Consider the following 22,714-nt stretch of genomic DNA (forward strand, 5'->3'; position numbering starts at 1 on the left):
GGGAGGTGAATGGCTTCACCATGCCACGCTGGATGGATGAATGGATGGACAGACGGACAGACAGACAGATGTGGTACGCAGGCAGGCAGGCAGAAAGATAGATAGATTCTATGGGAAGAAATGTTCAGGCTGTTAACTGCTTTCTGCTTCTCCTTAACATTGGCACGTTGATTAAATATTCAGGGAGTTTTCCTGTAAACATAAGAAGCTGTGATGCTTACATTTTGAAAAAAGTTACCAATTATGAGTGCCTTACAAGGATAGTAAACAAATCAAAAACCATATTTTAATGATTAACAGTATTCATATAATGTTTGCAAAATCTTAGAAGCCAGGAATCAACACAAAGGACTCCTAAGCAGTCTTAATGTTTCAGGGAAGATTTATTTCTTCATCTGTGAAAATGAAAATCAGAAGGATAATTATTCTGAGAATGATATAAGAGAATCGTGTGGCTGGAAAATTGTTAGAACTTCAGCTATCTAATACCTTTTCATAGACACTTGCCCTTTGTATGGTTCAGTGGCTACAGCATTGCTCAATTAAAGGAAAAAATGAAAAACCACATGAAAAAGCCATCAGGATGATTTTCCATTGCTGCTCATTTTGGAGAAAAATATAATCTTTTTTTTATATTAAAAGGGCAAATATGCATACTGAAGTTTTCTAAGAGAATTTTAAAAATGTGCTAAAAACAACTTGATACCGATATATGAACCTAGGATGCCATATATCTTTATCTTCCACCTGAGAAACAAGCCATACAAGTTTTTTGTTGCAAAAAAATAATACTGTACAAGAAGCTAATAAAAGGTTTGTTAGATTTTTGTGAGGTGAATGAAAATTGAAAGAGCAGTTGTTAGCCAAGCCGGAAGAATGTACAAATGAATGAATGAGCCTTTATTATTAAAGTACAACATGTGTACAGTGAGTTTGGCTGAGCCTCCCTTCATAACCCCCCCCCACAACTCACAGTGACAACAAACCCACCATCCTGTTATACCATGTGAGCTAATTGCACAACACACAGGCCTCGCAAGTCAATCATACATAATTTCCCATTCAGGAGCCTGACAGCCCATGGATAGAAGCCGTTCTTCAACCTGTTGGTATGACTGGCTATACTTCTGTATCTCCTACCTGATGGTAGGAGAGTAAAGAGGTACTGGCCAGGGTGTAAGTCGTCCCTGAGAATTTTCCTCACTCTTCCAAGGTAGTGAGCCCTGGCGATAATAATAGTATTGCCATGAGATAAAAATTGGCTGCTTTTCTGTATTTGTCTTTAGGCAGTTAAATAACAGTGATGCATAATCACAATGACTTTCAGTGTAAAATAAATTTAATTTGGAGTAATCACAATGTCCTCATCCTGACTCATCAAGAGATAAGTGATTTCATTTTTCTTAAAAAAAAAATAATCTAGGTTTTCCTACTCAGGTTAAATTTGAGCTCTACCTGGCTCTAGAAACATAAAGAATGCAAATAAAAAAAAAAGTTTTGTAGAAACTTGGCATATGGTGCTATTTTAGGGTTCTTAAGACTGGCAGGAGAAAAAGTCAGATAAATCATCTGAAGTGAGAAACAAACAGTCTTGAGCTTGGCCTTGGTAGGTAAGAACAGTGGTGGGATTCAAACATGTGAACAAGCAGTTCTCGGTGTGGATTCTGCTTCCAGAAGTCCGTTCTGGTCCAGGGCAACAAAAATATTAGCTACCAGTTCTGCAGAACTGGTGCGAACCAGCTGAGTCCCACCACTGGGTAACAAGCAGCGAAGAAACACAAAGCAGCAGACTCGTTCCTCTCCTCTACCACTTTCCACGAAGCAAAATCAAACATCTACCAAATGCCAGTCTACTCAGCCTCTTAAGGATTCTTAAAAGTCACCTAATAACCACTGCAGAGCAATTGATAAAGAAGACTAGTCATACACTTTCAAGGTAATATACAAAAGACCTTGAATACCAAATACACAAGTCTTATTTCAGAGGTTTATTCTCCCATTCCGGCAAATTGACTAAACAAAGCTATTCTCTGTAATATGGAATGGACTCCCTTTCTCATGGATTGAAAAGAAATCTCCCAACATGATCTCTGTAATATCTTGACTTTTTTTCCCCCCAGATGGCAAATGTGCATGTTAAGGCAAAATAATTAACGCTTTGCTATTCTGCAAAAATTCAAACAAACTTCTACAGTGGCTCTAGTTATCAATGAAGAAGTCCATAAAAATAAACTCTGATGTTCAAATGTTCATTGATCTCAACAATCTTATACCTGCCTACTCAGAAACAAGTCCAGCTGAATCCAGTGGATCTTAAGCTTAGCAAATGAGTCTTAATTGGCTGATTTCAATTAGAGAATTGAAATAGAAGATAGGAGATAGTAATCAATATAGTTTTCAGCCTCTTATTAGGTAGCATGGTAATATGAAGAATGCAGTATGTGACAAAATGTGTCACAACTAAACTTACTGTCAGTGAGAGAGAGAGTTCCCACTTGTTGGCTATATTCCTATATGGTGTTCCAATTATCCCAAGTTCATTTACTTGGAACATGAGTAGTATTGCAATGGTATTTAATTAATCATGTAATCACAGAAAAACTATAGAGGGGATTATACTGTACAAACACATTTGAAACAAAAAAGATGTGCTTCTAAAGGTTGGACCCACAGAACAGTTAAAGAAAAGGTTAATCACAAGATGACCCTGCTGAAAGAAGGTAGAAGGAAATTGTAATTTATTTAGTCTTTTTTCCTACAGAAATCTTTGTACTTTGAACATTTGTGAGGTTGACAGAACTTTGGGAATATTGGGGGGGGGGGGCGGAGAGCCAACTTCCACTTCTCCAATCAGAGAAAAGTTGGGGTGAATTGAAGACCTCTCTGCTGTGTCCAAACCCAAGAGCAACCTATAAAGTTCTTCCAGATGTTATCAAACTGCAACTACTAGCAATGTTAGAGAATAAATATTTAATTATTTCTTGCATTGTTTTCACAAGAGGGAAAAAAAGTAGAGGGCACATCTTTTACACACACATGACCCTAGAAAGTACATTACCTTAGAAAATTAGCATGTAAGATAAGAACATCTATTTTTATTGATATCTATATCCGTATCTATTCTATCACCCCTACATACAACTGTTACATTATTTTAGTAAACTTCAGAGCAATCATGTAAACACTCATATCTATATCACCAGAATATTTGTAGAATTAGCTGGTTGTTAAAATAAAAAAGAAGGTATTTGTAATGAAAAATGTTTTAAAACAGCCAAAATGCAATTCTTGGAGAAATGTTCTTTATTCTGGCTCCATTTGGTATCTTTAAAGGTGCACAAAATAACAACACCAACAAAAAGCAATACTTTGTGTGGAAGGACTTAGGGAGAAGACCTATTCTATCATAGCCAAGGAAGCCAAATGTAATTCTCTTTTAGTTTAACAGCTTTTTGCTGAATTGGCACAAAAAGTGCAAAGCCAGCAAAATAACAATACTAGCTATTTCACTGAGTGAACAGGAAGCTCAATTCCTTGGATGCAGACTTAGATTTCAGTGTTAGAAGATTATGCACAGCAACCAAACAACCAAACCAAACAACAACGGAGTAATCCTGTATTGAAAGCATAATACAATAAGGAATTACAGACTAGATAGATCCTTTCTTTTTCAACTAGTTATTTGCAAAGCTTCTGAATACGAACTGATACTTACGAATTTCAAAATACAACTGAATTGAATTTATACAACAGAAAGTGCTAGCACTTGTTAATTTCAATCTAGCCATCATAATTCTTGGGGACACAAAAGAATGTGTTACATGATTAAATCCTCAATTAATTGAAAAATCTCTCTCTGTAATAGGACTGGCCATGAAGGCTTAATCATAGTAACCTATTTCCTGATTCCAAGTAAAATGGCTAGGAACCACTTCCAGGCAACTGGTGAGATTAGAATTCAAACAAGTATTTCAAATAACTCCTGTACATGCCTGTCCATAAATCCCATTGGTATGGCAAATGCTTGCTGCTGAAAGAAAATAAAATGGGGATTCTTAAAAGTATTCTCTGGATAACAACTAATCAGTAAACCTCTATCCATTCACTGGAAAAAAAACAGAAGCTGCCATGAGATCTACTCTCCCCCTTGCAGGTTTGTCCCTCAAACAGTTGTGTGTTGTACACATGATATGGCTAAACTGTAACTGATTGAATTTGGAGATGTTATTCTTCTCATTGTATCTTGACCTATCCAATACTCTTATAAAATACCCTAGGGCATAAGGATGGAGCTTTTGTAAGATTGGCTTCTTATTCTACTGTGTCCAAAATTACATCTAATTTGTGCATTAGATTTAATAAATACTTACTTTACTTGCATACTCTATTTATGATGACAGATCATCAATAGAAACAGCCAAGTAAAATCAAACAGAGTTAAAAGAAAAGGAGAGAGAAAAGCTTGCCAGATGATATTTGATGCAAACTGTTGCCTTGATTTCATTGATATCTGTAATAAATTTAGCTGCTGGGTAGGTGGTTTTGCAATCTGAGGCCAAGAGTAAAAGATGGGTGTAAAACTCATCCATTCACTCATGAAACAGCTTATGAGAAGTCATAGTGTCCTTTTGAAGAACCTTACCAAAGTTACTATAGAGAAGTCACAAGGATAAGTCCTTTCCTCAAACCAGAAGAAGTAGGGAGGTAGAAATATCATCCCTTGCAGATTATGATGATATTTCTCCGTAGATTCTCTGGAGTCTATACCTACTCTACTTATAGAGCTTTTTTTTTAATTGAAAAGTTTTAACATACAGTTTATCTTTAACAATCCCCCCTCCCCCTCCCCTCTCCCTCCCTCCCTACCCCTCCCCCCTCCCCCCCCCGACTTCCCAGAGCTAAATACAAGGTATAGGAAAAAAAACAATCATAAACAAGCATGTGCTAACAACCATAAACTCTAAAATCCATCACTCTCTAGCTTATACAGGATAATACAAATTAATAATATTAAATATATATAGAAAAGGAAAAAAAAGGAAATAAAGAAAGAGAAAGCAAAGGAAGACTTATTCAAATGCAACATGAAACTTCTTAACCCTATATTTGTTCTGGATGTACTCAACCCATTTTCGCCATTCCATAATATAACATTCTTGCGAGTGATCTTTCAGATAAGCCGAGATCTTTGCCATCTCTGCCAGGTCGGAAACCTTTAAAGTCCATTCTTCTATAGTCGGCAGTTCCTCTTTCTTCCAATACTGACCTATTAAGAGTCTTGCTGCCGTAATTAAATTCAACATCAACTTAGTGTCCACAACCGTAGCATCCGTAATTATTCCCAGCAAGAAGAGTTGCGGACAGAACTTTATCCTTTGCTTGAAAATCTTCTGCATATTCCACCAAATTTTTATCCAAAAGGCCTTAACCTTTTTACAAGTCCACCATACATGAAAATATGTTGCATCTTCATCACCACACCTCCAACATTTTGGTTGATAGTTCGGATACATACTTGCAAGCTTTTTAGGATCTAAATGCCATCTATAAAACATTTTATAAAAGTTCTCTCTTAGATTTTGAGCTTGTGTAAATTTTACATTCCTCACCCAAATCTTTTCCCACGTGTCTATTGTAATAACTTCTTGAATATTTTGGGCCCATTTTATCATACAGTCCTTAACAAGCTCTGTTTCTGAATCAATCTCTATCAATGCAAGATATATCCGTTTAATATGTGCTGGACCCTGATTTCTGATTTGCTTTATCAGATTTTCATCAGTCATTATAAAACCATTTTTCTGATCTTCTTTCCACCTGGCCCGTAGCTGAGTATATTGAAACCAATTCTGAACAATCTTCTCATCTCGCAAGACACTATATGGTTTCAAACACCAGATATTTCTTTCCAAGTTTAGAATCTCCTTATACGTAGTCACATCATGTTTGAAACCAGCATGTATATTTTCTATTGCGTGTTTTGGAATTGCCCACAATGGTATCTTGCAGTCTAGTTTATGTCTGTACTTCTTCCAAACTCTCAGCAATGCCTGTCTTAAAAGCTTCATCCATACATCCCTTTATTTCAGATGCTGGCTGACCTAATACTGCTTCCAGGGCTTCAGAAATCAGCTGCTTTAAATCTTCTTTAATATTTTCTTTTAAGCCTCTGATTCTAACAGCATACTGCATCTGATGAAACTGGACAAGGCTTAACTCTCTGTCCATTTTGTCTCTTAAGTCTTCATTCTCCAATACCTTTATTTCTAATACAGCATTTTTTTGAGTCAAATCTTCCACCTTTTCTTCCAAACTTTGCACACATTCAGCCACACTTTCCACTGTAGACAAAATGTCTACCCTCATCGCACTAAATTTCTCTTCCATCCTCTCTTCTATTCTCTCCTCCATTTTTGCCAGTTTATCACCCAATGTTACTAAAATTACCTGGGCATGTTTTTCAAGGGCATCTTCTAAATCCTTCGATGTCAATGCAGCAGGAGGAAGCAAGGCTTGCAACGGTGTCTGTTGCACCGGAGAAGTTCCAGCACTCCGAAGGGTTTTTGAGGGAGGTTTAGCCGCCATCTTTTACTTTCACTTGTGACGCAGTTTCACTTTAAGTTTAAAAAGTCCATTAAGCTCGAGAGTAAAAATAAAGATCCTCTTCTCCTTTTTCTCTTGTACCGCTCTGCCTGCTCCTTTTATTCCAGTGTCTTTCCTTCTGGCAGGGGTGGTCGTAAACGCCTGGCTCTGCTCCAAGAAATCCGGAGCAGAGACGCTGACCAGCTGGGAGCAACCCAGGCTACGGGGGAGTTCGATCCTTCAGCCGCCCAAGTTTTGAACTCAGGCGGCCCCGGAGAACTCGACCCCTACCTGGGGCCTCACCCCCTCCTCTTCTCCCGAGGAGGGGGCTTCAAATTCACCCGAACAGCTGATCGGCGCTGTTTCGGGTGAAATCTACACAGCTGAGCCGCGGGCAGCCCGAAAAGGCTGTCTCCGGCGCTCCGCCGCCACCGGAAGTCTCTACTTATAGAGCTTTGACAGGGAGAACTGAGTTTGCATGACATTTAATGTCATTCATTTTTTTTGGAACCAGTTGTTCAATCTGGACACATTGTCTAGTTAGTATGGATTTAAAGGCATCCCAGAGCTACATAATTTCTCCTCCACTGCCTTTGTCTATAACAAAGGTAATGGTCAATTAAAACCAGAAATACCAAACCTTTAAGAAAAAAAATATGATCTTTGACTGGTATACCCAGGAAACCTCCATGTCCTATGTTTAATTTTGGGCATCCCAGATTTGAGTACTGTATTGGGGTGCACCAAGGGGCACACAATAAAGATATTGAATTGTATTTAGGCTGCTTTTCTTCATATACAGACCAAGCCCAAGTCACATAAAGTAGTTGGGTTAACTTCAAAAACATTAGCATTGGGGACAACATTTTGAAAGTCTATATAGATTTTGATGATACTATATAGACATTTGCTTTATATATTCATAATGAGCTTTCCAGAAAGACTTGCTATGAAAGACTGCTTTGATATATTTAAAGACCTGTCCACTCCTGTTTTGCTCAATTATCCAGGTTTGTTGTTTGGGTTTCTTGGCAAAAGCTAAGCTTTTAGATTTCTGGAAATTCACGTCCAGCCTACCTTTGGTACAGTCATGGATGATAACTATCTCTTCCCATTAAGTTCAGTAGGGGTATAAAAATAAACTGCATCATCATCTACTGTAGTGAATAAAGAGGATGGTCTAGAAGGTCAAAAAATAAGTCAATATTGTGTGACTCTTAAAAGGCCATGCATTGTGTTTTCAGAATACAGCATCAAGCTGCTGCTGCTTCTTTTAAATGAATAGATCATTTTAAGTCATTTTCAAACATAAAATAAAAATGATCACTTTACCATATCCCAAAACAACTTTACGTAAGAAAATACCAAAAAGAATAAGTAAACTGTAATTACAACTATATATTGAGTTTATTTGACTTTACTAGTCTTTTTAAAAAGTCAATATTGAGTACATCTGTCCAAGAATGTTTTCCACAAATTCCAAAGAATCACATTTTCTAATTCTATATATATTCAAAAAATGCTAAATCACTTAGCTCTGAAATATAATCATTGATATTTGGCAATTATATTATTACAGTTATCACTTATAAATACTGTAATAATTATAGTATTTATAGTTATCAGTCCTATTGATTATTCTTTTGGTTGTTACCAGACCACAAAAATAACTCTATCTTTCTTCTGAGTATGTTAAATTTCAAGTAGTTGGTATATAATTCAGGACCTTGAAAAACCACATTTTTCTCAACAATTCCCTCATTATTTGAGTCATAGGATATATATTCAGCATTCTTCAAAATTTGAGTCTTTTAGTCAAAAAAAGAACTGGTGTTTCCAATTATTGATTTCTAGTTTCTTGTACACTTGTTATAGATATGTTAAGCTGTTCCTTTAACTTCTGACAGAAAAAAAGGAGGCCTGAATTCTGAGACAGAGCATCAGACGTGAAATTTGCCAGAGAAACTAAATCAGTCCAGTTTGTGATTATAGGGTATGGGAAAGACCATTTGCCCCTGCATGTATACATGCATAACACACACACACACACACACACACACACACACACACACACACACATGTACATATACACATACAGTTTTTATATATATATTAATATTAATATACAATAGAGCCACCGAACTCTGGGATAGAAAAAAAAAACTTTTAATAAATACAACTTAGCTTTCGTCAATCCTCTGTTGACATTGTCAGAGTTGGTAGTAGGTGGTTAGAGAAAACTGCTCATATAGCTAGATGGCTGTTGGTCATTGTTTTGTGCTCCAGTTCTTGTAGAATGGCCTGTGCAATGATCCCCAAGATGGGGGATCCCATAGGTGTGCCTTTAGTTTGTTCGTATATAGTGCCCTGATATGTGAAGTATGTTTTAAGGCACAAATTCAGCAGTTGGATGAGATCTTCCATGTTAGGTGCCTTGTGATGTCATGGTTTTTCATGTTGTAATAAGTCACTTATCATGGAGACTGCCAGGTTTTGTGGGATGGAGGTGAATAGAGATGTCACATCAAAAGATATCATAATTTTATCATCTTCCACCCTTAGTGGTTGCAATCTTTCCAGGAAATCCTCTGAGGACTTTATTTGGTTGCATTGTCCTCAACTATGTGCGGCAAAACGAGTGAACCTCTTACCACCTCTGCACCACAGGAATAGAAATTCTAAAAATTCAGGGCATTTACTCATGGAAAGGCAAGAGGGCATAGTGAGTAGACTAAGGGGGATATTAACACACCCATTTGCAGGATCGAATGAAGTACTTCAGACCAACACAATCAAGATGGGATGCACGACAAGAGGATCTCTGCTGGACATGACTGCATGGCAATCTGATGAGAACACCGGATGAAACACCGGGGGGGGGAAGAAAGGGGGGAGGAGGGAAGAGCCAGCAACAACACTGAGTAGTCGGAGGAATATAGCTGGCGAGCGGGACGGGCGGGGGAAGGGGTATGTCAAGATTGAGGCAAGCACCGGCCAGTTTGACACAATTAGAAATATGGCAGCCATCTCTGAGGGGGGTGGGGGTGGAGGGCGGATGGAATGCCCACGCGCTTCATGGCTTGACAGTTAAACAGCCATCTAACTATAGAAGCAGTTTTCTCTAACCACCGATTACCAACTCTGATGATGTCAACAGAGGATTGACAAAAGCTAAGTTGTATTTATTCAAAGTTTTTTTCTATCCCGGAGTTCAGTGGCTCTATTGTATATTAATGAATATACCTGGGATTCAGTTTTTATATATATATTTTCTGTATGTGTATCAATAAACTCTCTCATCTTTCTCTCTCTCTCTCTTTCTCTAGTATCCATAGGACATGTACAATTACACACAAACATATTCTCTCTCTTTTTCTGTCTCTCTTTCTCTAGTATGCCTAGGAAATCTCCAAATGTACATTTACATACAATCATATTGTACCAATTGGCATTTCTAAGATCTGGACTGGATATTTTTCTGAAAATGTGTGCGAAGCTTCCAGAGGCATCAATAGAATCTTCAGATATGCCAAGTGTTTCTGTTCCTCTGTTTTGTCTTGCTTGTAAGGCCAACTCTATAACTTCACTCAATCAATCAACGTTCTATACCCATGGAGCATGATGCAAAGGGTCTTGAAGAACCATAGAGTATCGTCTCCACACCTCACTGCAGCAAATTGTGTGTGCCTTGGACTCCTCTAACATGTATGGTTGTGTAAGTATGACACATTTCCCATATGTCATGTATTAAATGTGATTAAATAATTAATGTTGTATATATTGCATTTTGTTTCTTTTGAGTAATAAATACAATCACTGTATTAGTCATTCTAACTAACCCAGGTCAATGGGATCCTGGAAGAAAGAGTTTGAATCCTGTTTCTCCACATTGTTTTCCTATTCTGATTGAAAGTACACAGACACTGACACTAATTGTTTTTCATGTTATCCAATACACAACTCAGGTTTCCCTTGAACATTGTTAAGCAAGTCCTCCCATAAGGCTATACATCTTTAATTGCAAAGTTTATTACGCCCTTGAATTCCAGATAAGTAAGGCAGAACTCATACCTATAATTCCCACTAGATGGTGCAAAGGGAATTTAACAATAATCTAAATTCTTTTTTATATTTGAAAACATATTTTAGAGTTGTTGGTGCCAGTTCTGACCTCTGCTATTTGAGTATGCTTTTAATTTCACTTTGGGGGGAAAGTACTACAGTTTCCAAACCAGACATATAAAGGTCATCCACTGTAGTTTTCCTGTAGTGTTTGAAGTCTCTGAAGTGTTTCTTCCCAATAGCTATTTGAGGCATTAAGCTGCTTCATTACACAACCTTAGGAAGAATTATTGCTTTCAGATGGTAAATTAGAATATAGTTCTTAATTTCAATCAATGTTTCTTTACGATTAAATGAAGGAAATGCAAGGTGCCTGGTAGCATTTGCAGCAACATTTAAAACACTCAGTACATTATCCATTTTCACTGCAACTACATACCATTAAGCAGAATGCTGCAATCCGACATTACTGAGTGTCGCTAATGAGTTATGAGCACAAACAGAATTTTTCAGGAAATCAGATTGAGTACTGTAATCCGATTTTAAAGCTTGCTTGATATGGCTCAGATCCAAAGAACTATGAATAGAAGAAAATGCTATTGGCATGTTCTATGAGCTTTGCCTAACAGCTACTGAAAAACATTTTGCAGGGGAATTTCCTGTGGATCATGAAAAGCAGTGCCAAGTAAGAAGCAGTAAAATAAAGGCTGATTTGTATAAATATAAAGCTGACATTAAAGGAAAAAAAAACTCCAGAGAATATACTTGTGTAAACACAACAACTGACCGAACTTGAAAATCAAGATTTGAATTCACTTTTCCCATGCAAAACTCTTCTGCTAAATCAAAACAGTTTTCATGTATATTGAAGAGACTTCCCATTATTTCAGATATTTTGTTACCCTACAGCCTCCAAACAACAGTAAAACTGCACAAAAGACTTCTATGTGAGTTTGGAGTGACCACAGAATATATCCCATAGAAGAGAACATCTCCTCAGCAGCAACCAACACACTCATGAGCAGAGATTAACACCAAGATTAAGAGTAGACCAAGTGCAGTATCAAGAAGTAAACGATAGCTCAATCAAGGAAGGACTCAAACAAATAAGCTAATACTCAACCACAGTCTAATCAAGAAACCACCAAGAACACTCCCACCAACACTGACAGGGCAAGCCACTAGTATATAAAAAGAGAGCAAACCCCACTCCCTGCTTGCACTGGTGACATTACCTAGTTTGATAATGAAATGTCTGCAAGAAAACAACCAAGCTCAGAGAGCACCAAGGATACCAGAATTCTATATCTAGCACAGACCGAAGGTCAGTTGGAAAAATGTTATAGTTACTTGCTTAATTGGAATGCAAACTCCTTTGCAATGTACTCTGTGATTTGAAAAGGAGGAGCAGAAATTCAGTCATTTTCCCCCGGCCTATTATGTTGCCTGCTTCAAAAGTAGGGTGTAATCACCTAATAATAGCTGTTACTCTTTTGTGTATCTGTAGAAGCCTGGAAGGTTGAGCTGCCTGCTTTCTCAACTTTTTATCAAAGAGCTTTCTGGAAAGAAATTCAGTTCCCTAATAGTTCATTCCATTACTTGAACACTGTTGGAAACACATCCAGATATCTGCACAAAAGTCAGAGAAGCTTACCGAGTATAGATATGCTTTCACATAATGCCGTTTAAGTAATTAAAGTTGAGGGAAGGGTAGAGAAAGAAGGAATAAAACTAGTGAGCGATTATGAAAAATCCAATCCAAACATACCCTGGTTACTAAATATTTATTAGGCCTTATCAAAAGCATTCAAAATTATACAAAGCCTGATTTAAATAAAAAAAGCATATTACCGCACAATTTATACATTCATTACTTGATATGCTATTAAAATGAATGCACTTCTGGTAATTCTATCTCCAGCACAGCTCACTCAATGATAAGTAAAAAATGCACGTTCTAACTCTAAAACAAGTTGTAAATCAGGCTGCATTTCAAAACTTTAACTACAGCTAGTCCTTGACTTACAACCTTTCATTTAGTGACCACTGAAAATTACAACAAAAAAGTGACTTATGGACTTATGACCATTTTTCACACTTAAAACTGTTGCAGCGTGCCCATAGTCACATGATCAAAATTTGGATGCTTGGCAACTGGTTCATTTTTATGCTGGCTGCAGAGTCCCAGGGTCATGTGATTACCTTCTGGAACCTTCTGACAAGCAAGGTCAATGGGGAAGCCAGATTCATTTAAGAACTGTATTACTATTTTTACAACTGCAGAGATCCATTAACAACTGTGGCAAGAAAGGTCATAAAATGGGGCAAAACAAACAACTGTCTTGTTTAGCAACAGAAATTTGGGCTCAACTATGGTTGTAAAGCAAGAATTACCTGTAATTCCCCACTGAATATTGGTAGTCGTCTCACAGGCCATCAAAAAAGTTTTATGGCTAACACAAGTTGCCATTACATTCATACATAGACACACATATACTGCAACTATTCACAGATTAGCAAAGTTTTTTCCTCCCCTATAGTGAAAAATCTTGATTTTCCCGCTACCAAGTTCAGCAGGAAATAAACCGATCTCTGCCAGTTAAGTAACAGCTGCAAGAAATTATTATTTCTTTTTCTCATTGCTACTTCTGGCCAGCTACTCATATTAATAGTTGGCCTGCAGAAAAGGGGTCAAGATTCCCCACAGCTTTGTGGAGTTGTACTTGTAGCGGCGGTCTGCAAGAAGCTCCTAGGTCACAAGCTGGCAACCTAGAGCTTAAAAGGTACTTGTGAAGTTTCGATTCTTAGCTGTTACAAGCATAAATTGCTACATATGATAAGAAAATACCAAAACCTAAACACTGAACCAAAGGCAAACTCTTTATTAGAAGCATTTTCCATCATCTCCGATTATCACATGCTCATTATAGCACTAGCAATAGCACTTAGACATATATACTGATTCATAGTGCTTTTACAGCTCTTTCTAGGTGGTTTACAAAGTCTGCATATTGTCCCCAAAAATCTGGGTCCTCATTTTATCGACCTCGGAAGGATGGAAGGCTGAGTCATCCTTGAGCTGGTGACAATCGAACTCCTGGCAGTTGACAGAGTTAGCCTGCAATACTGTATTCTAACCACTGTGCCATATAAAGTAATCCAGACTAAGAAACATGTCAAAGTAATTATGATTTAGTAGCTGACCGGCAGAACTGATATATAGAGAATGAGTCAGCAGAGTATTTGGGGGTAGTATCCCTTTAAGAGACTGTGTCTGAGGAGAATAGCAGTTGGAACTTGCTTGCTCACTTTGTTTGAATATAACTGACTATCTTGTATTCTGTATGCTCCCTGAATATTGTTGTTTCATACTGTATATTAAACCACAGTTCTTTTAACAAGCCACTGTCAGATGTTTATGCTCCTATGCTATCACAAGAAGAAAATAAGAAAAACGCAGCAATAATTTATATTATAAACAACAAAACAGACATTATGTGGACATAAAGCTGCTTTTAGTAAAACAGCTATTGTAACAAAATTTTGAAAATCTGAAAATGCTTCCTTTCCTTCCTCTTTTATCTTCAGGAGAAATGGGGGGGGGGAGGGAGCAGTGGTGGGATTCAAATATGTGAACAACCGGTTCTTTGTGTGGATGCTGCTTCCACAAATCTGCTCTGGCCCTGGGCAACAAAAAATTAGCTACTGGTTCTGCCAAACTGGTGCGAACCAGCTGAATCCCACCACTGGGAGGGAGAGATCTGAAGCATTTTCATGGGTCATTTTCTTGTCCTGGGCTCAAGTTTTGTTTATCTGAATAACAACAACAACAACAACAACAACAACAACAACAACAACAACAACAACAACAACAACAACAACAACAACAATAATAATAATAATAATAATAATAATAATAATAATAATAATAATAATAATAATAATAATAATAATAATAACTTGGAAGGGACTTTGGAGGTCATCTAGTCCAATCCCCTGCTCAGGCAGGAAACCGTATACCATTTCAGACAAATGGCTGTCTAGTCTCTTCTTAAAAACTTCCAGTGTTGGAGCATTCACTGCTTCTGGAGGCAGGTTGTCCCACTGGTTAATTGTTCTAACTGTCAAGAAGTTTCTTCTTAGTTCTAGGTTGCTTCTCTCCTTGATTAGTTTCCATCCATTGCTTCTTGTCCTGCCTTCAGGCACTTTGGAGAATAGCTTGACTACCTCTTCTTTGTGGCAACCCCTGAGATATTGAAACACTGCTATCATGTCACCCCTACTCCTTCTTTTCATTAAACTAGACATACCCAATTCCAGCACATTGCTGGCCCATATTTCAGTGATTGTCCACTTTGACTCTGAGATCCCTCTCACAGTTACTACTATTGAGTTACTATACTATACTACTATAACTGTATGTTTGTTTTTTCTTGCCTAAATGTAGAACCTTACTTTTTCACAATTGAATTTCATTTTGTTAGATAGTGCCCAGTGTTCAGGTTTGTCCAGATCCTCCTATATCTTAAGCCTATTTTCTGGAGTGTTGGCTATTCCTGCCAGGTTGGTGTCGTCTGGAAATTTGATGAGTTCCCCATCTATCCCCTCGTCCAATTCATTGATGAAGATGTTGAAGAGCACTGGGCCCAGAACAGAGCCCTGGGGCACCCCACTACACACTTTCCTCCATGTAATTGCAGTTCCAGCACTGAGTACAGCTGATCAGCCAGCTATGAATCCATCTGTTGGTGATGCTATCTAACCCACATTTTTCTATCTTATCAAGTAGTAGGTTGTGATCTACTTTATCAAATGCCTTACTGAAGTCCAAGTAAATTATATCCACAGCATTCCTCTGGTCCACTAATTTTGTCACTTGGTCAAATGCAATAAGATTTGTCTGGCATGATCTGTTTTTGTCAAACCCATGTTAGCTTTTAGTAATGACTTTGTCTGCCTCTAGGTGATTGTTGCAGATGTTTCTTCCATCCCTCAAGGCCATTCTCATTATTCACCATATTCAAAGAAATTTGTAGGAAAGAATCAAACAATTCAATGATCTACTCGTTGAAATGAAGGTATGTCTTCACATGATGGCAGCCTTAGTAAATAGTTTTTGTTTTTTTCCCCTTACGTGTATCCATCAAAACATATAGAAGTTCTGGCTAAAATATCAAAGTTCTATTAAGGGAGCCTCTACTAAGTCTTAGATATTACTACAAGAAGATGAAAGTATGTATGGGAGATGCAGTTCCTGTAGAGTCCAATATCCTATTTGTTGGGCCCCGTGAGCCCAACACTACATGGGGCGTGCAGAGTCCGGCACAGGTCCCACCTCCACCACTGGCCCACATGGCCCAGCGCTCAAACAGACACGGGAGGTGGACGCGGGCAGGCGGCGGTCCCAACAATCAGCTGGGCGTCGGCCCCTGACCGCGCAGGCTGGACAGCCAGCTGTTTCACGGGCCCCGGCCACGTCTTCCTAGCCGACGGCCACTTTGCGAGCTTCGACCACACGGGTATGGCAGCCGGCTGCTCCGCGTCTCCTGGCTCCATTGTGCCAGCGGCCAGCTGCTCCCCAGCTCCCCGCTGCGCCTGCGCTGGAAGGACATACAAACAGATCTGCAGGCACCCGACAGGACAGCCCGGTCTGCCTGGCAACGCAAGGACCCCGGCAGTTGGTGACGGGGGCAGGCGGTCCTGTCGCCGAAGGCCCAAAAGCGGATAGGCCCACACTGGGCTGCCGAGTGGGGTCTTGGGGGACGGGCCTGCCTGCGCTGTTGCCTGTATGTCAGGAAGAGCATCTGACCAGCAGCCAGCACAGACAGCTCCGGGCGGCCTGGAGCCAAGAAGTGACAATAAAGCGCTTTGGGACATGTGGAAGGGTCTGTTGGGGCCAGGTGGGGGTGAGGGAGAGGCAGTGGGTTGGAGGGGGTTGGTTGCACGCTGGGAGATTAGGGTTGGGACTGGGGGAGGATGGAGGGCTGCACGGGATACTGACCTTGAGGTAGTCGGATTGCAGAGGAGCACAGGCACGGCTACGCACGAGGGGCGGGAAGGGGGTAGAGTTTAAATAGGTGCCAGCCGGATGCTGGTTTGTGTTGGGGAGGGTGGGGCCAGGATGTAGAAGGGCTATAAAGCATGTGTTGGAGGCATGTGGCTTCCAACGCTGACTTTGCATTTACTTTGGAGTCTACGAATAAACGATCCTTTGTTGTTAACCGTACCACAGCTCGTCGACTGTGTTTTTGTCGGGGACGGCTTGACACTATTCTTATTAAAACCCATGAAAATTAATTGTACAGTTAGTCTTTGACTTACAATCATACATTTAGTGACTGTGACAATGGCACTTTAAAAGTGACTTATGACTGTTTTTCACACTTACGATCATTGCAGCATCCCCATGGTCAAGTGATCAAAATTCGGACTCTTGGCAACTGTCTCGTATTTATGATGGTTGCAGTGTTCCTGGGTCATGTGATTATCTTTTGCAAACTTCTGACAAGCAAAGTCAATGGGGAAGCCAGATTCACTTAATCATGTTACTAATTTAACTGCAATGTTTATTTTATAGCAATTATATGATATTCACCCCTCTTCTCCTCATATATTCAATCCCACACATCAAAAGAAGAACCAGTTTGCTGAAAGGGTTAATGAATCAAACTAGAAACCAGAAGACCACAAGTTTTAGCTCCTTTTGTACCTTTAGCTTAGGTAAAAAGCCAGCTGAGTGACTTTGGGCCAGTCACCTTCTCTCAGCCATAGGAAGGAGGCAATGGCAAACCACTTCTGAAATCTTTCCAAGAAAACTGCAGTGACTTTTCTAGAGATGCCAGAGTCAATGCTGACGAGAAGGCATTAAAAAAAAAGACCATCAAAAGTACATTGAAAAAGGATCCATTTGGGGAAAGGTATATAAGAATTCAAAGTTTGCACTGGGTCCCTTGGAACATTTCCAAAACTGAAGGCATTCATTTTGTCTCTGCAAATTCCCCAAATGCACAGAAAGATCCACATTTCAGGTCACATCGATTCTGAAAGGGTTCTGGAGGTCATGCTCAGTGTGTTATAAATATCCTTAGAGCTATCTTTTTTTTTTTTGCCTTGATGTCCATGGCTAAGATTTGTGAATAGCCATTTTTTCTTCCATGTGATTATTTAAGAACTTCCCCAGAGGTAATTTTCTTCTAGCTTCTGAAGTACAATGATGGATTGTATTTGTGTGTGTGTGTGTGTGTGTGTGTGTGTGTGTCATTTATTATTTATTTATTTATTTAATTCATGTGCTGCCTGTGGGAAGAATCCAGAGAAAGAAATATTTTGGGGAATATTAAAAAGGCAGAATATATTTCCCCAAAGGAATAATGGAGAAGATCTTTTTAAAAAGGCAGAAACGTCTACACACACACACACACACACACACACACACACACAGCGCCAGACAACTCAGCAGAACCAGCTTTTAGAAATGCAGATGTAATAATCCATTCAGAAACGTTGGAGCCTTCCAGCTAGAAACTGAAGAAACGTAATAGGAAGACAAAGACCCTTAAAATCTACATACCCCACTCAAATTCCAAGGACAGGAAACATGATAGGATTAACCCACCACCATCAGAATACCAGAAAGGCACACTCAGACTCAGGTCAAAGTACATGACACAAGAAATGCAAAACCTCAAACAGGAACAGGAAACAACCTCAATAAGGTATAAAAACCCATTTGTTGTTGTTGTTAGCTGCGAAGTCGTGTCCGACCCATCGCGACCCTATGGACAACATTCCTCCAGGCCTTCCTGTCCTCTACCATCTTCTATAAAAACCCATACTCTGCTACTTATGGTCTCTCTCTTTTTCCAGAGCCATCTTTCTGTCTGGCTCTTGAATAAACTACAACCTTCTTTCTAAAGCAGTCGCTATGTCGTTTATTCCCAGCTTGGACTAGACCCTGATGAATTTTTTTTTTCCTTCAACATTTTTTTTCCTTCAACATGCCCATCTCCCCAAAAGAGAGATCCTTACATTTTTATCTCCCTTTATTGGAAACTCAAGGCAGTGAACATACCTAATACTCCTTCCTCCTCCTGTTTTCCCCACAACAACAGCCCTGTGAGGTGGTTTGGGCTGAGAGAGAGTGATTGGCCCAAAGTCACCCAGCTGACTTTCATGCCAAAGGTGGGGCTAGAATTCCTAGTCTCTCCTGCTAATTGGCCCAAAGTCAACCAGCTGGCTTTCATGCCTGAAGTGGGATTAGGACTCAGACTCCTAGATTATAGCTGCCATCTTAAAGACTACGCCAAACTGTCTCTCTCTTTTTCTAGAGTCTGTGATTGATGCTCGCTGCAAAAGTAAGCCACTTTTCCTCTTCCACTATAGAATAGTGACAGAAGCCACTAAGGCTTCTCCCATAGACCTCTGCACTTTCCTCAGTATTTGTTTTAGGTCTGCAAATGTTTAGGCTCCCTCAGTTAAAGGGCCAAATGTACTGGGGGAAAAATTAAAATAGCATCTCCCCAAATTCCCAGCTAATTTATTAGCTCTGTCAACATATGGGGGATTGCCTATATTAAATACAGGTTAAATAACCATAATAGTTCAGAATCTCCACTTTGTGCCATGCTCTCTGCTTGACGGGGCTGCTGAATTGTCCAAGTGAGGCAGAAACTCACCTACAATGAAAATCAAAGGTCAAATTGAAATGCAGGCCAATTTTGATTTCCTTCTTTAAAAAGGTTTAGTGTCTCATTGCACTATGTCTATATAAAGCCAGGATTTATCTGCAGAAACCTATATTTGGAAAGAATATTTACCATGGCCAAAAATTGGGCCTTTATGGAATTAGATTTTTAATAGGAAATTATAAATGTGCATGTTAAACATTAATACTTAGGCAATGTTCCTTCAGCCTGGCAGCTGCCAGTATAACAATTCAACTGTTCCAAAAAGAATGGGCCAATGGCTGTTTTCTAGGTCTGCCAGGTCAACTAGTACAAAAACCACCACCACAACAACAAACTCTGTGGGTGAGATTTATTACAATCCAAAACATCTGCCAGAACTGGAACCCACCCTTTCCCTCATCTGATCAAGCAGTAGCATCTGGCTGACCTTGTTTGACTCAGAAGCTTAAGCGGGTTAATATTTGGATAGTGAGGAATTAGAAGATGACAGACTAGCTAGAAAAGCATAAAACATCCCTCAAAAGATATTAGTGCTTTTCTAACAGCCAAAGAAAACAAGTTTAAATTGCATTTATGAGAAAAATCAGCAATAGTTATTTTTAACTTTTTAAAATTTTCTCTCAGAATAAAATACATAGAAACATACACTTAATGGTTTTTGCCATTTAGATGGCATAAAAATTAAACACATGGTCAGCCTTTAGCTACAAATTAATGTTACATTATCCTAAAATGCTTCAAATTACTGAATTTCCTTTAGTTACAAATAATTGTTAGCTTATAAAAATATTCTTTTTTTTTCTTTTTTGCTAAGGAAGGAAAGCCTATGGCATCTTGTTGCAGTTTTCTAAGAAACTAGCTATTTGGTTATACTTAAAGTTCAATGTACAGGAACTTTTTAATAGATTACCTTTGTGAAATATCTTCCAGCAATGACAAACCAGAGAAAATTCATACAGACTGCTACTACTTTCAAAACACCAGTTATCAATGGAAGCAGAGAGATTGTTGGGGGCAATTGAGCTGACTTTGTAATAATGCCGCTTGGGGGGTGTATGAAAGCCCTAATAAGCAGGCATATACATAGAATGAAGGCTACTGCTAAAGCTTGTAAGCCGCCCTGAGTCTTCAGAGAAGGGCGGGATATAAATGGAATTAAAATAAAAAATAAAAATAAAAAAGAGAGGTCATTCAGGAAATAAAATCTTATATAATGTATGAACAATGATATTTTGCATTTGGGGTTTAGTTTTATATCATTCTTTCATTTCATTTCATTCATTCTTTCATTTCATTCATTCATTCTAAGAGAGAGAGAGAGACAGAGAGAGAGAGATGCTACCAGAAACTCAAGATATTATGTATAGCACTCTTCCAAAATTTTCCACAACCAAATTGTGGAATAAATTTGGAATAAAGAGAATAACTGACCACTTGACATAGGACCATAATGAGCCTGTCTGTTATGTTGAGATGTAAGAGTTGTAAAATGGGTTAGTCATGTGACCAATCTGATTTTATGACCCTTTTTGCACTGGTCGTTAAGCAAAAATACTGTAGTTGTTAAGCAAAATAATGATTCACTATGGCCACTGTTATGGTTTTAGATTTTTGCAGAACAATCGTAAAATGGAGTCATGTGACCATGGGAAACTGCAAATGGCTGTAAATGCAGCTATATTGCCAAGTGTCCAAAGTTTGGTCACATGACCACAGAGAGGGCCTGACTTTCATAACTCATTTTTGGGTCAGTTTTAACTTCAAATGGTTGCTAAGTGACTGGTCATAAGTCAAGAACTACCTGTATTCTTTCTAGTCTAACACTATAAAGGCTGTATACCACTTCAAACTGTCATGAAATTCTTATATCCACCTTTAGTTACAAGGTGCACCCAAATGATAGGAGATTTGCATTCATTTCTCCATGGAATTGATGCCAGTCTTGACATATATCTGTTAAAATGTAGAAGGGATTTGGGATTTTATGATTATGAATCTCAGGCAGCCAGGGAGGCCACAGTGTGACATTTCTGTGGGGAAAATCTGTTTGAAAATTGGAGAGAGTACCTATTTTGACATAATGCCACTTATCAATGTACATTAAATTCTAATCAAAGTATACTTGTAATTTAGAGGATTGATGGTTTAACTTCTTCAGGATCAGTGTGCAGGTATGCATTCTATTTAATTTCTTTTAAAACAAAATTAGCTGAATAAGATAATTGATAAAATTTGATATAACAAGAACCATCCCGTAACTGGCATTCCCAATCATAGCATTGAAAACAGTCTCCCCAATTAAACAATAATTGCATTTCAAAATTACAAATTTCTGACCTCCTGTGGTGAAAATATTTATTATTTCAACATCTGGAGCTGACAGTTGCCAAGATCTCTGCATGTGTTTCTCACATCTGGCATATCAGCTTTGCAAAAGCTAGAATCATGCAAAAAGACTGCTAATAGCAATGTGGAAGGATGACACTTAGCAACTGTACAGACTGCATGCTGATGTCACGGACACAATTTCTCTAAGGAAATCCAAGATATGCCAGGACTTCTAAAGAAAAGCTGAAAAGCTTTCACATGGTAAAGACAGACACAAAGTGGGAACATTTAAAAAATGATTTGGTTTGAAATATGATAAATATACACTTTTCAATGTTATGAGTCTATGTGTTTAGGTATGTGTATATATATAATTTTCATACACACACACATATATGTGTATATGTGTGTGTGTGTGTGTGTGTGTGTGTGTGTGTGTATGTATATAGAAGGTCGGCAGTTTGGCGGGTCGAATCCCGAGTGCCGCGTAACAGAGTGAGCGCCTGTTACTTGTCCCAGCTTCTGCCAACCTAGCAGTTTGAAAGCACGTAAAAATGCAAGTAGAAAAATAGGGACCACGATGGTGGGAAGGTAACAGCGTTCCGTGCGCCTTTGGCGTCTAGTCATGCCGGCCACATGACCACGGAGATGTCCTCGGACAAGCGCTGGCTCTTTGGCTTTGAAATGGAGATGAGCACTGGCCCCTAGAGTCGGAAACGACTAGCACGCATGTGCGGGGGAACCTTTACCTTTATATATATATATATATATATATATATATATATATATATATATATATATATATATATATATATATATATATATATATATATATATATATATATATATATATATATACACACACACACATAAACACACACTTTTGTGTGTATGAATATATATACATATACACACAAACACACACACATATACAGGTATATTCATATGCAAACACACACATATGTACACACACACATGAAAATAAGGACACATACGTACATAATACATACAGTTTTATGTTATTTCAGTGTTATTACAATTCTCTAAACCAGGGG

General features: G+C 38.6%; 1 protein-coding gene across 1 annotated transcript in view; it reads right to left on the minus strand.

Annotated features, from left to right (window-relative positions):
* Positions 1–22,714, minus strand: part of CSMD1 (CUB and Sushi multiple domains 1) — a gene marked incomplete at its 5' end in the record, with an annotated part of 1,150,904 nt that overhangs the window by 654,429 nt on the left and 473,761 nt on the right. The window lies entirely within an intron of this gene.

Source organism: Vipera berus, assembly GCF_964194415.1.
Source record: "Vipera berus genome assembly, chromosome: 1".
In the NCBI taxonomy this organism is placed as follows: domain Eukaryota; kingdom Metazoa; phylum Chordata; class Lepidosauria; order Squamata; family Viperidae; genus Vipera; species Vipera berus.